The sequence below is a fragment of the Oncorhynchus nerka genome, linkage group LG22 (assembly GCF_034236695.1).
Source record: "Oncorhynchus nerka isolate Pitt River linkage group LG22, Oner_Uvic_2.0, whole genome shotgun sequence".
In the NCBI taxonomy this organism is placed as follows: domain Eukaryota; kingdom Metazoa; phylum Chordata; class Actinopteri; order Salmoniformes; family Salmonidae; genus Oncorhynchus; species Oncorhynchus nerka.
Genome location: NC_088417.1, coordinates 95,840,383 through 95,853,670, shown reverse-complemented (window position 1 = coordinate 95,853,670; position 13,288 = coordinate 95,840,383). Strand labels below are relative to the sequence as shown.

Genomic DNA, 13,288 nt, shown 5'->3' with positions numbered 1-13,288 from the left:
TCCACATTGACTCTGTACCGTAATACCCTGTATATAGCCTCCACATTGACTCTGTACCGGTACCCCTGTATATAGCCTCCACATTGACTCTGTACCGGTACCCCTGTATATAGTCTCCACATTGACTCTGTACCGGTACCCCTGTATATAGTCTCCACATTGACTCTGTACCGGTACCCCTGTATATAGTCTCCACATTGACTCCCACCGTAATACCCTGTATATATAGCCTCCACATTGACTCTGTACCGTACCCCTGTATATAGCCTCCACATTGACTCTGTACCAGTACCCCTGTATATAGTCTCCACATTGACTCTGTACCGGTACCCTGTATATAGCCTCCACATTGACTCTGTACTGGTACCCCCTGTATATAGTCTCCACATTGACTCTGTACCGTACCTGTATATAGTCTCCACATTGACTCTGTACCGCACCCCTGTATAGTCTCCACATTGACTCTGTACCGGTACCCTGTATATAGTCTCCACATTGACTCTGTACCGTACCCTGTATATAGCCTCCACATTGACTCTGTACCGGTACCCCTGTATATAGCCTCCACATTGACTCTGTACCGGTACCCCCTGTATAGCCTCCACATTGACTCTGTACCGGTACCCCTGTATATAGTCTCCACATTGACTCTGTACCGGGTACCCCTGTATATAGTCTCCACATTGACTCTGTACCGGTACCCCCTGTATATAGTCTCCACATTGACTCTGTACCGTAATACCTGTATATAGCCTCCACATTGACTCTGTACCGGTACCCCTGTATATAGCCTCCACATTGACTCTGTACCGGTACCCCTGTATATAGTCTCCACAATGACTCTGTACCGGTACCCCTGTATATAGTCTCCACATTGACTCTGTACCGGTACCCCTGTATATAGTCTCCACATTGACTCTGTACCGTAATACCCTGTATATAGCCTCCACATTGACTCTGTACCGGTACCCCTGTATAAAGCCTCCACATTGACTCTGTACCAGTACCCCTGTATATAGCCTCCACATTGACTCTGTACCGTAATACCCTGTATATAGCCTCCACATTGACTCTGTACCAGTACCCCTGTATATAGCCTCCACATTGACTCTGTACCGGTACCCCTGTATATAGCCTCCACATTGACTCTGTACCGGTACCCCTGTATATAGCTTCCACATTGACTCTGTACCAGTACCCCTGTATATAGCCTCCACATTGACTCTGTACCGTACCCCTGTATATAGCCTCCACATTGACTCTGTACCGGTACCCCCTGTATATAGCCTCCACATTGACTCTGTACCAGTACCCCTGTATATAGCCTCCACATTGACTCTGTACCAGTACCACCTGTATAGCCTCCACATTGACTCTGTACCGTAACACCTGTATATAGCCTCCACATTGACTCTGTACCGCAACTTCCTGTATATAGCCTCCACATTGACTCTGTACCGGTACCCCTGTATATAGCTCCACATTGACTCTGTACCAGTACCCCCTGTATATAGTCTCCACATTGACTCTGTACCAGTACCCCCTGTATATAGCCTCCACATTGACTCTGTACCAGTACCCCTGTATATAGCCTCCACATTGACTCTGTACCAGTACCCCTGTATATAGCCTCCACATTGACTCTGTACCAGTACCCTGTATATAGTCTCCACATTGACTCTGTACTGGTACCCCTGTATATAGCCTCCACATTGACTCTGTACCAGTACCCCTGTATATAGCCTCCACATTGACTCTGTACCGGTACCCCTGTATATAGCCTCCACATTGACTCTGTACCGCACCCCTGTATATAGCCTCCACATTGACTCTGTACCGTACCCCTGTATATAGCCTCCACATTGACTCTGTACCGGTACCCCTGTATATAGTCTCCACATTGACTCTGTACTGGTACACCCTGTATATAGCCTCCACATTGACTCTGTACTGGTACACCCTGTATATAGCCTCCACATTGACTCTGTACCGGTATGTATAGCCTCCACATTGACTCTGTACCGGTACCCCTGTATATAGCCTCCACATTGACTCTGTACCGGTACCCCTGTATATAGCCTCCACATTGACTCTGTACCGGTACCCCTGTATATAGCCTCCACATTGACTCTGTACCAGGCACCCCTGTATATAGCCTCCACATTGACTCTGTACCAGTACCCCTGTATATAGTCTCCACATTGACTCTGTACCGGTACCCTGTATATAGTCTCCACATTGACTCTGTACCGGTACCCTGTATATAGCCTCCACATTGACTCTGTACCGGTACCCCCTGTATATAGTCTCCACATTGACTCTGTACTGGTACACCCTGTATATAGCCTCCACATTGACTCTGTACTGGTACACCCTGTATATAGCCTCCACATTGACTCTGTACCGGTACTCCTGTATATATAGCCTCCACATTGACTCTGTACCGGTACCCCTGTATATAGTCTCCACATTGACTCTGTACCGGCACCCCTGTATATAGTCTCCACATTGACTCTGTACCGGTACCCTGTATATAGTCTCCACATTGACTCTGTACCGGTACCCCTGTATATAGTCTCCACATTGACTCTGTACCGGTACCCCTGTATATAGCCTCCACATTGACTCTGTACCGGTACCCCTGTATATAGCCTCCACATTGACTCTGTACCGGTACCCCTGTATATAGCCTCCACATTGACTCTGTACCAGTACCCCTGTATATAGCCTCCACATTGACTCTGTACCGGTACCCCTGTATATAGCCTCCACATTGACTCTGTACCGGTACCCCTGTATATAGTCTCCACATTGACTCTGTACCGTAATACCCTGTATATAGCCTCCACATTGACTCTGTACCGGTACCCCTGTATATAGTCTCCACATTGACTCTGTACTGGTTCACCCTGTATATAGCCTCCACATTGACTCTGTACTGGTACACCCTGTATATAGCCTCCACATTGACTCTGTACCGGTACCCCTGTATATAGCCTCCACATTGACTCTGTACCGGTACCCCTGTATATAGTCTCCACATTGACTCTGTACCGGTACCCCCTGTATATAGCCTCCACATTGACTCTGTACCGTACCCCTGTATATAGTCTCCACATTGACTCTGTACCGGTACCCCCTGTATATAGCCTCCACATTGACTCTGTACTGGTACCCCCTGTATATAGTCTCCACATTGACTCTGTACCGGTACCCCTGTATATAGTCTCCACATTGACTCTGTACCGGTACCCCTGTATATAGTCTCCACATTGACTCTGTACCGTACCCCTGTATATAGTCTCCACATTGACTCTGTACCGTAATACCTGTATATAGCCTCCACATTGACTCTGTACCGGTACCCCTGTATATAGTCTCCACATTGACTCTGTACCGGTACCCCCTGTATATAGTCTCCACATTGACTCTGTACCGTAATACCCTGTATATAGCCTCCACATTGACTCTGTACCAGTACCCCCTGTATATAGCCTCCACATTGACTCTGTACCGGTACCCCCTGTATATAGCCTCCACATTGACTCTGTACCGGTACCCCCTGTATATAGTCTCCACATTGACTCTGTACCGTAATACCCTGTATATAGCCTCCACATTGACTCTGTACCGGTACCCCCTGTATATAGTCTCCACATTGACTCTGTACTGGTACACCCTGTATATAGCCTCCACATTGACTCTGTACTGGTACACCCTGTATATAGCCTCCACATTGACTCTGTACCGGTACTCCCTGTATATAGCCTCCACATTGACTCTGTACCGGTACCCCCTGTATATAGTCTCCACATTGACTCTGTACCGGTACCCCCTGTATATAGCCTCCACATTGACTCTGTACCGGTACCCCCTGTATATAGTCTCCACATTGACTCTGTACCGGTACCCCCTGTATATAGCCTCCACATTGACTCTGTACTGGTACCCCTGTATATAGTCTCCACATTGACTCTGTACCGGTACCCCTGTATATAGTCTCCACATTGACTCTGTACCGTACCCCTGTATATAGTCTCCACATTGACTCTGTACCGTAATACCCTGTATATAGCCTCCACATTGACTCTGTACCGGTACCCCTGTATATAGCCTCCACATTGACTCTGTACCGGTACCCCTGTATATAGCCTCCACATTGACTCTGTACCGGTACCCCCTGTATATAGTCTCCACATTGACTCTGTACCGGTACCCCCTGTATATAGTCTCCACATTGACTCTGTACCGGTACCCCCTGTATATAGTCTCCACATTGACTCTGTACCGTAATACCCTGTATATAGCCTCCACATTGACTCTGTACCGGTACCCCCTGTATATAGCCTCCACATTGACTCTGTACCGGTACCCCCTGTATATAGTCTCCACATTGACTCTGTACCGTAATACCCTGTATATAGCCTCCACATTGACTCTGTACCGGTACCCCCTGTATAAAGCCTCCACATTGACTCTGTACCAGTACCCCCTGTATATAGCTCCACATTGACTCTGTACCGTAATACCCTGTATATAGCCTCCACGTTGACTCTGTACCAGTACCCCTGTATATAGCCTCCACATTGACTCTGTACCGGTACCCCTGTATATAGCCTCCACATTGACTCTGTACCGTACCCCCTGTATATAGCCTCCACATTGACTCTGTACCAGTACCCCCTGTATATAGCTTCCACATTGACTCTGTACCGGTACCCCCTGTATATAGCCTCCACATTGACTCTGTACCGGTACCCCTGTATATAGCCTCCACATTGACTCTGTACCAGTACCCCTGTATATAGCCTCCACATTGACTCTGTACCAGTACCACCTGTATATAGCCTCCACATTGACTCTGTACCGTAACACCCTGTATATAGCCTCCACATTGACTCTGTACCGGTACCCCCTGTATATAGCCTCCACATTGACTCTGTACCGGTACCCCTGTATATAGCCTCCACATTGACTCTGTACCAGTACCCCTGTATATAGTCTCCACATTGACTCTGTACCAGTACCCCTGTATATAGCCTCCACATTGACTCTGTACCAGTACCCCTGTATATAGCCTCCACATTGACTCTGTACCAGTACCACCTGTATATAGCCTCCACATTGACTCTGTACCGTAACACCCTGTATATAGCCTCCACATTGACTCTGTACCGGTACCCCTGTATATAGCCTCCACATTGACTCTGTACCGGTACCCCCTGTATATAGCCTCCACATTGACTCTGTACCAGTACCCCTGTATATAGTCTCCACATTGACTCTGTACCAGTACCCCTGTATATAGCCTCCACATTGACTCTGTACCAGTACCCCCTGTATATAGCCTCCACATTGACTCTGTACCAGTACCCCTGTATATAGCCTCCACATTGACTCTGTACCAGTACCCCTGTATATAGCCTCCACATTGACTCTGTACCGGTACTCCCTGTATATAGCCTCCACATTGACTCTGTATCAGTACCCCTGTATATAGTCTCCACATTGACTCTGTACCGGTACCCCCTGTATATAGTCTCCACATTGACTCTGTACCAGTACCCCTGTATATAGCCTCCACATTGACTCTGTACCGTAACACCCTGTATATAGCCTCCACATTGACTCTGTACTGGTACCCCTGTATATAGCCTCCACATTGACTCTGTACCAGTACCCCTGTATATAGCCTCCACATTAACTCTGTATCAGTACCCCCTGTATATAGCCTCCACATTGACTCTGTACCAGTACCCCCTGTATATAGCCTCCACATTGACTCTGTACCAGTACCCCTGTATATAGCCTCCACATTGACTCTGTACCAGTACCCCTGTATATAGCCTCCACATTGACTCTGTACCGGTACCCCCTGTATATAGCCTCCACATTGACTCTGTACCAGTACCCCTGTATATAGCCTCCACATTGACTCTGTACCGGTACCCCTGTATATAGCCTCCACATTGACTCTGTACCTGTACCCCCTGTATATAGCCTCCACATTGACTCTGTACCGGTACCCCTGTATATAGCCTCCACATTGACTCTGTACCTGTACCCCTGTATATAGCCTCCACATTGACTCTGTACCGGTACCCCTGTATATAGCCTCCACATTGACTCTGTACCGGTACCCCTGTATATAGCCTCCACATTGACTCTGTACCGGTACCCCCTGTATATAGCCTCCACATTGACTCTGTACCTGTACCCCTGTATATAGTCTCCACATTGACTCTGTACCGGTACCCCCTGTATATAGTCTCCACATTGACTCTGTACCGTACCCCCTGTATATAGCCTCCACATTGACTCTGTACCGGTACCCCTGTATATAGCCTCCACATTGACTCTGTACCGGTACCCCTGTATATAGCCTCCACATTGACTCTGTACCAGTACCCCCTGTATATAGTCTCCACATTGACTCTGTACCAGGTACCCCTGTATATAGCCTCCACATTGACTCTGTACCAGTACCCCTGTATATAGCCTCCACATTGACTCTGTACCGGTACCCCCTGTATATAGTCTCCACATTGACTCTGTACCGGTACCCCTGTATATAGTCTCCACATTGACTCTGTACCAGTACCCCTGTATATAGCCTCCACATTGACTCTGTACCAGTACCCCTGTATATAGCCTCCACATTGACTCTGTACCGTAACACCCTGTATATAGCCTCCACATTGACTCTGTACCGTAACACCCTGTATATAGCCTCCACATTGACTCTGTACCAGTACCCCCTGTATATAGCCTCCACATTGACTCTGTACCGTAACCCTGTATATAGCCTCCACATTGACTCTGTACCGTAACACCCTGTATATAGCCTCCACATTGACTCTGTACCGGTACCCCTGTATATAGCCTCCACATTGACTCTGTACCAGTACCCCTGTATATAGCCTCCACATTGACTCTGTACCGTAACACCCTGTATATAGCCTCCACATTGACTCTGTACCGTAACACCCTGTATATAGTCTCCACATTGACTCTGTACCTGTAGTAACACCCTGTATATAGCCTCCACATTGACTCTGTACTGGTACCCCTGTATATAGTCTCCACATTGACTCTGTACCGTACCCCTGTATATAGTCTCCACATTGACTCTGTACCGCTACCCCCTGTATATAGCCTCCACATTGACTCTGTACCGTACCCCTGTATATAGCCTCCATATTGACTCTGTACTGGTACCCCCTGTATATAGCCTCCACATTGACTCTGTACCAGGTACCCCCTGTATATAGCCTCCACATTGACTCTGTACCGGTACCCCTGTATATAGTCTCCACATTGACTCTGTACCAGTACCCCTGTATATAGTCTCCACATTGACTCTGTACCGCTACCCCCTGTATATAGCCTCCACATTGACTCTGTACCGGTACCCCTGTATATAGCCTCCACATTGACTCTGTACTGGTACCCCTGTATATAGCCTCCACATTGACTCTGTACCGTAATACCCTGTATATAGTCTCCACATTGACTCTGTACCGTAATACCCTGTATATAGCCTCCACATTGACTCTGTACTGGTACCCCCTGTATATAGCCTCCACATTGACTCTGTACCAGTACCCCCTGTATATAGTCTCCATATTGACTCTGTACCAGTACCCCCTGTATATAGTCTCCACATTGACTCTGTACCGGTACCCCCTGTATATAGTCTCCACATTAACTCTGTACCGGTACCCCCTGTATATAGCCTCCACATTGACTCTGTACCGGTACCCCCTGTATATAGCCTCCACATTGACTCTGTACCAGTACCCCCTGTATATAGTCTCCACATTGACTCTGTACCGGTACCCCCTGTATATAGTCTCCATATTGACTCTGTACCGGTACCCCCTGTATAAAGTCTCACTATTGTTATTTTACTGCTGCTGTTTAATTATTTGTTACTTATATTTTCTATTTTTCTACATATCTATTTTTTTTTAACTTAACACATTTTTATTCTTAACTTCTTTAAGCATTGTTGGTTAAGGGCTTGTATTTCACTGTAAGGTCTACTACACTTGTTGTATTCAGTATTTCACTGTAAGGTCTACTACACCTGTTGTATTCAGTATTTCAGTGTAAGGTCTACCTACACTTGTTGTATTCAGTATTTCAGTGTAAGGTCTACTACACCTGTTGTATTCAGCATTTCACTGTAAGGTCTACTACACCTGTTGTATTCAGTATTTCACTGTAAGGTCTACTCCACCTATTGTATTCAGCATTTCACTGTAAGGTCTACTACACCTGTTGTATTCAGTATTTCAGTGTAAGGTCTACCTACACTTGTTGTATTCAGTATTTCAGTGTAAGGTCTACTACACCTGTTGTATTCAGCATTTCACTGTAAGGTCTACCTACACTTGTTGTATTCAGTATTTCAGTGTAAGGTCTACCTACATCTGTTGTATTCAGTATTTCAGTGTAAGGTCTACCTACATCTGTTGTATTCAGTATTTCAGTGTAAGGTCTACCTACACTTGTTGTATTCAGTATTTCAGTGTAAGGTCTACCTACATCTGTTGTATTCAGTATTTCACTGTAAGGTCTACTACACCTGTTGTATTCAGTATTTCAGTGTAAGGTCTACCTACACCTGTTGTATTCAGTATTTCAGTGTAAGGTCTACCTACACTTGTTGTATTCAGTATTTCAGTGTAAGGTCTACCTACATCTGTTGTATTCAGTATTTCAATGTAAGGTCTACCTACACTTGTTGTATTCAGTATTTCAGTGTAAGGTCTACTACACCTGTTGTATTCAGTATTTCAGTGTAAGGTCTACTACACCTGTTGTATTCAGTATTTCAGTGTAAGGTCTACTACACCTGTTGTATTCGGCGCATGTGACAAATAAAGACAAATGAGATTTTTTGCGTATATTTTGTATTTGTAATTATTGTGGCTCTCCATTATCTACCCTTCCTGTGATCCAGCAAAATTAACTTAAGGCAGTTTTATACAATTTAAAAACATTAGCTACAATACATTTCACAACAGATTTCACAAAACATTAAGTGTGCCCTCAGGCCACTACTCTACTACTACCACATATTGGGTTCCCAAGTGGCTCAGCAGTCTAAGGCATTGCATCTCAGTGCTAAAGGTGTCACTGCAGAAAGTGGTGCAGCAGTCTAAGGCACTACAGACCCTGGTTCAAATCCAGGCTGTATCACAGCTGGCTTTGATTGGGAGACCCGTGGGTGCATTTGGCCCAGTGTTGTTAGGCATGGGTAGGCTGTCATTGTAAATAATAATTTGTTAGTTAAATATAGGTTAAATAAAACATACAGTATGTGTATTTTGCCAATAAACCCGAAGAAGAATCTTGGTCTCGCGTTACTTTTTCCGTGTGTTCTCGCTGACGCCCAGGCATGAAGGGCTGTGCTTTTCATGGCAACCAGGCACAATACTGTTGTTTCGTCCTGGCGAGACCGAAAACATTTTGCCGGTGCCGTGTCGGAGACCGACTTAATGGAAACCTGGATGTCTTAACTTGTTACTCATTTGTATTCATTAATTCTGGATAAATAATTATTTGTAAAACTTGTTTTTTCCCGTTAGCTGTCAACTGCAGTGGCACTGTAACGTTAGTTGCCAGCTGTAGCTAACGTTAGCTAACTGAGCGTACGAGGAAAGCAGAGACCGGGTGTGAATAACACTAACAACAGAGGTAGGGTTTTATTTTGAATGCATTTGTGTATGCAGCGTGTGTAGCTATGCCAATAGAAAATCACTGTTACACAACATTTTGTGTTACAAAAACAACAATTGTTGATAGCTAGCTAACTTGGCTTGTTGCTAGCTAGCAATGCTGTCTAATGTCAGAATGACACAGTGCAGTCTGTACAGCCGTGTCCTATTAGTCAAGATGGCTAACTATAGCTAGGTTGAGTTTGGTTAAAGAGCAGTTGTCAACCTAGCTAGATAGAAAGCTAAGACCTGATAGGACAGTAGCTAGCTACTAGTTTGCTGCAACATTATACAGAGCTGCTAACGTTACACAATGCAGATCTGGTGCTGATTAGAAGATGACAGCTGTCACTCTACCACATCTGTGAGTAGTTTATGTATTGTATTGTACCTATGCAAGTTAGCTAGCTTTTACTGTAGCTAACTGTTTAGAATACCCAGCTAGTCAATGTGATTGCAAGGATAAAAGCGACCAGAATCCACTTTAGTCACCCTGTGCCGTGTATGCCTTGCAAAACAACTGTGATTTTTTTCCCCAGCTGAATTTGTTTTCAGGAGCACATGGTCATCTTCTAGTAGATTAGCTACACTTTGAAACAGAGGTGATACAGTATGTAAACACTTCCATACAGTCATTACACAGTAGGTAGTGTAAAACATAGAACACAGCATTTTAGTCCAACCCATCCTTCCTAAATTCGCCCACCTTTCTCAATCAATGAGAGAAGATTTGAAATAGTCAAGATGGCGGCATCTACTACATGTCTACTACATTAGCAGATGACATTTTCTCACACTCACTGATTGTTTTCTGCTTACTGAAAGCCTGTCTTCAATGCCAGGATACCTGCGGGAATAGCTGTCAAATTCAAACCTGTCTTTCAAGTCACAGTCATGTTTGTTTTTGAATGTTAGTCATGCACTCTCATATTGTGGTCTTCTGATGACAGAAGACTATTCAGAGAAAAGTGATCAGCTTTCCACAAACCTCTGTCACAGATTATTTGCTTCATGTGGCCTCAAGGTTAGAGCATTGGGCCAGTAACTGAACGTTTGCTGGTTCAAATACTGGAGCCGACAAGGTAAAAAATAAAAATAAAATAAAAATCTGTTTTAGTGCCCTCTAGCAAGGCTTAACACTAGTTGCTCCAGGGGTGCTGTCCAATAGTGACCCTGGCTGTGACCCCACTCGGGTGTCTCGGGGAGTTGGAATATGCAAAAATTTTTTTTTTAAATACAAGTTTTTTTATTACACACTTATAAATAAAGGCACCTCTCTAATAATAATAATAATTGTTATCTCAGTTGTTACAGTTGCCACTGGTTTGTTGACAATTAGAAATCATGCCATTGTTGTCGTGTCATTCGTCCCACCCCATCATGCATTGATTTTAGGCCATTTTGCAGCTGAATTTAACCGTACTGTAGCTTACTGTTGCATCTCGGCTTAGTAACTGTTAGCTAGTCCTAGGGTATGTTGAAATCTGACATAGGGATTGAGTGATAGACATTATTTACTGCTGTATGAGGCAATTCTCGTATGAAAGGCTTGCTTCCCGCTTATGGCTAGAAAGAAGCTTGTTCGGGCCACTGTTCTCTCTGTAATGGTTTATGGTGACTTGTTGTATATGCATGCAACCTCCTCCATCTTACAGAGACTGGACTCTGTTTATTATGCGCTTTATTACAAATGCCAAGTCACTCACCCACCATTGCACCTTCTACCAAATGGTGGGTTGGACCTCACTTTATATGCGCAGAAAGATACATTTGTATGTGTTCATCTACAAAGTCCTTTTGGGTCGACTCCCTCTTCACCTCTGTAGTTTGGTTTCCTTCACCACCAGCAGTTACCATACCCGGTCTGCTAGGTAAGTCCCCAGGACATTCACAGTATTAGACAAGACTACCTTCTCTTCTTGTGCACCAGAGGCATTGAATAATCTACAATCCATGCTTCATCTAGATCTGTTAGTGCCACTGAATGAATTTAATATATTGATGGGAGACGGGAGTTTTTTTTAGGCTGGATCATGTTGTTGTATTGTTGTATGTTTTAGTTCTGTAATGTACTGATTGTTGCTGCCTTCTTGGCTAGGTCTCCCTTGAAAAAGAGACTCTGGGTCTCAATGGGCTTTTCCTGGTTAAATATAATATATAAATAAAACTAACTCCATTAGCTAGTTTCATGAACACCAATTATGCCTGGTTCTAGACAATTATGCCTGGTTCTAGACAATTAGGCCTGGTTCTAGACAACAACAAAACAAAATACGTCGCTCCAATTGACAATTTGTATTGAACATACTTTTTAGGACTAGGCCTAATTAGTGTCTGTGAAACCGGCCCTACGGTCTGTTATTTCAATACTCTGTGTATGACGACCTAAGTGTTATTGCCACCGGTCATTATTAGTAACATGTAACCTAACCTGCACATTTTGCTCTTGCATATAGTAAATAATCAGAGACCGCCTGACCAGTCTGGAGCTGTAGGTCAACCTGATACTAGACAAAGTGTGAGGCCTCTCCAATTCACATTCATTTTAATAATGATACCCCCCCGCCCCCCCATGCCCAATATAGGTCTGTCTGTTGATCCAGATGGTTGGTCAGGTGCTGGTTCAGGGATGTGGCAGAGTCAGCCAGGGAGGGCTAGGTTAGGCCCGACTAGCTATGTCAAGAACTTTACTGTAACGTTGTTGCCTCTCTTAAAAGACGCTACCTGTTATTTTTGTCCACTGGAAACCATAAAGGCTCAGTCCTAGGGCTGTGCTCTAGGCAAGCTGCCTGCCTCATGCCTGGCTGTTGAGCTGCAAAAGAGAGAAGAGGCTCACTCTCAGACATTAGTCGGCCCATAGCTAGCTCTCACTTCACTAATGCTGCATCATGTTAATGTATTACAGTAAGAGTTCAAGTTCTATGAAGGCTGATGAAAGTCTTAATGCACTGTGCTGTGCAATTGTCTGTTGTGATGTTGCTGAGGAATCTCAACACTCCGCGTACAAGTACAAGGCAGAGTTGAGTGGCAACGAGTGTGGGTGGACTGAAGCTCCGACTATATCGAGTCACTGTCAGTCGATACTTGAAAAAAAAAAAGTCAAATCTTAAACCCTTACTTGTGTACCTATGTTTATCCTGTTTAAAGCTGGGCTCGTATTTGTTTGCTGAAATCCATAGTTTAAAAAATAAACTTGAGTCAAATACAATCACTGACTGTTTCCTAGTTTCTGTTGCTCTTAAATGGCTCTAAGACACAGTGTAATCGATGTAATCTGACAATCAGTTGACGCATTTACTGAGTTGTCATTTTAGAGCGAGGAAAACAAGGAAATGGTCGGTGGTTGTATTTGATGCCCCATAACCTCCGCTAGACCAGAGAGAGACTACTGTGCTGCACTGTCTCATCCAAGCTACTGTGTTGGCCTCTGGGCATTGTAGAGACTGAGGTAACCATTGAAAGGTTTGACTTTTATCTGTCTAATGGGAAATTAAGAGACTCTCAAGCTATTGACCAGTTCAAGGGGATGGTTGCAATATTACCCTAGGTGTTGGCAGCACTTG

General features: G+C 44.6%; 1 protein-coding gene across 5 annotated transcripts in view; it reads left to right on the top strand.

Annotated features, from left to right (window-relative positions):
• The first annotated feature begins 9,423 nt into the window (after positions 1-9,423).
• The window catches only part of LOC115106027 (probable E3 ubiquitin-protein ligase HERC1), a 124,409-nt gene continuing 120,544 nt past the window's right edge, over positions 9,424-13,288 (top strand). For all 5 annotated transcript variants that reach the window (XM_065007608.1, XM_065007610.1, XM_065007609.1 and 2 more), the window contains exon 1: positions 9,424-9,705. The gene's annotated coding sequence lies outside the window, so the exon portion shown is untranslated. The remainder of the gene's footprint in view (positions 9,706-13,288) is intronic.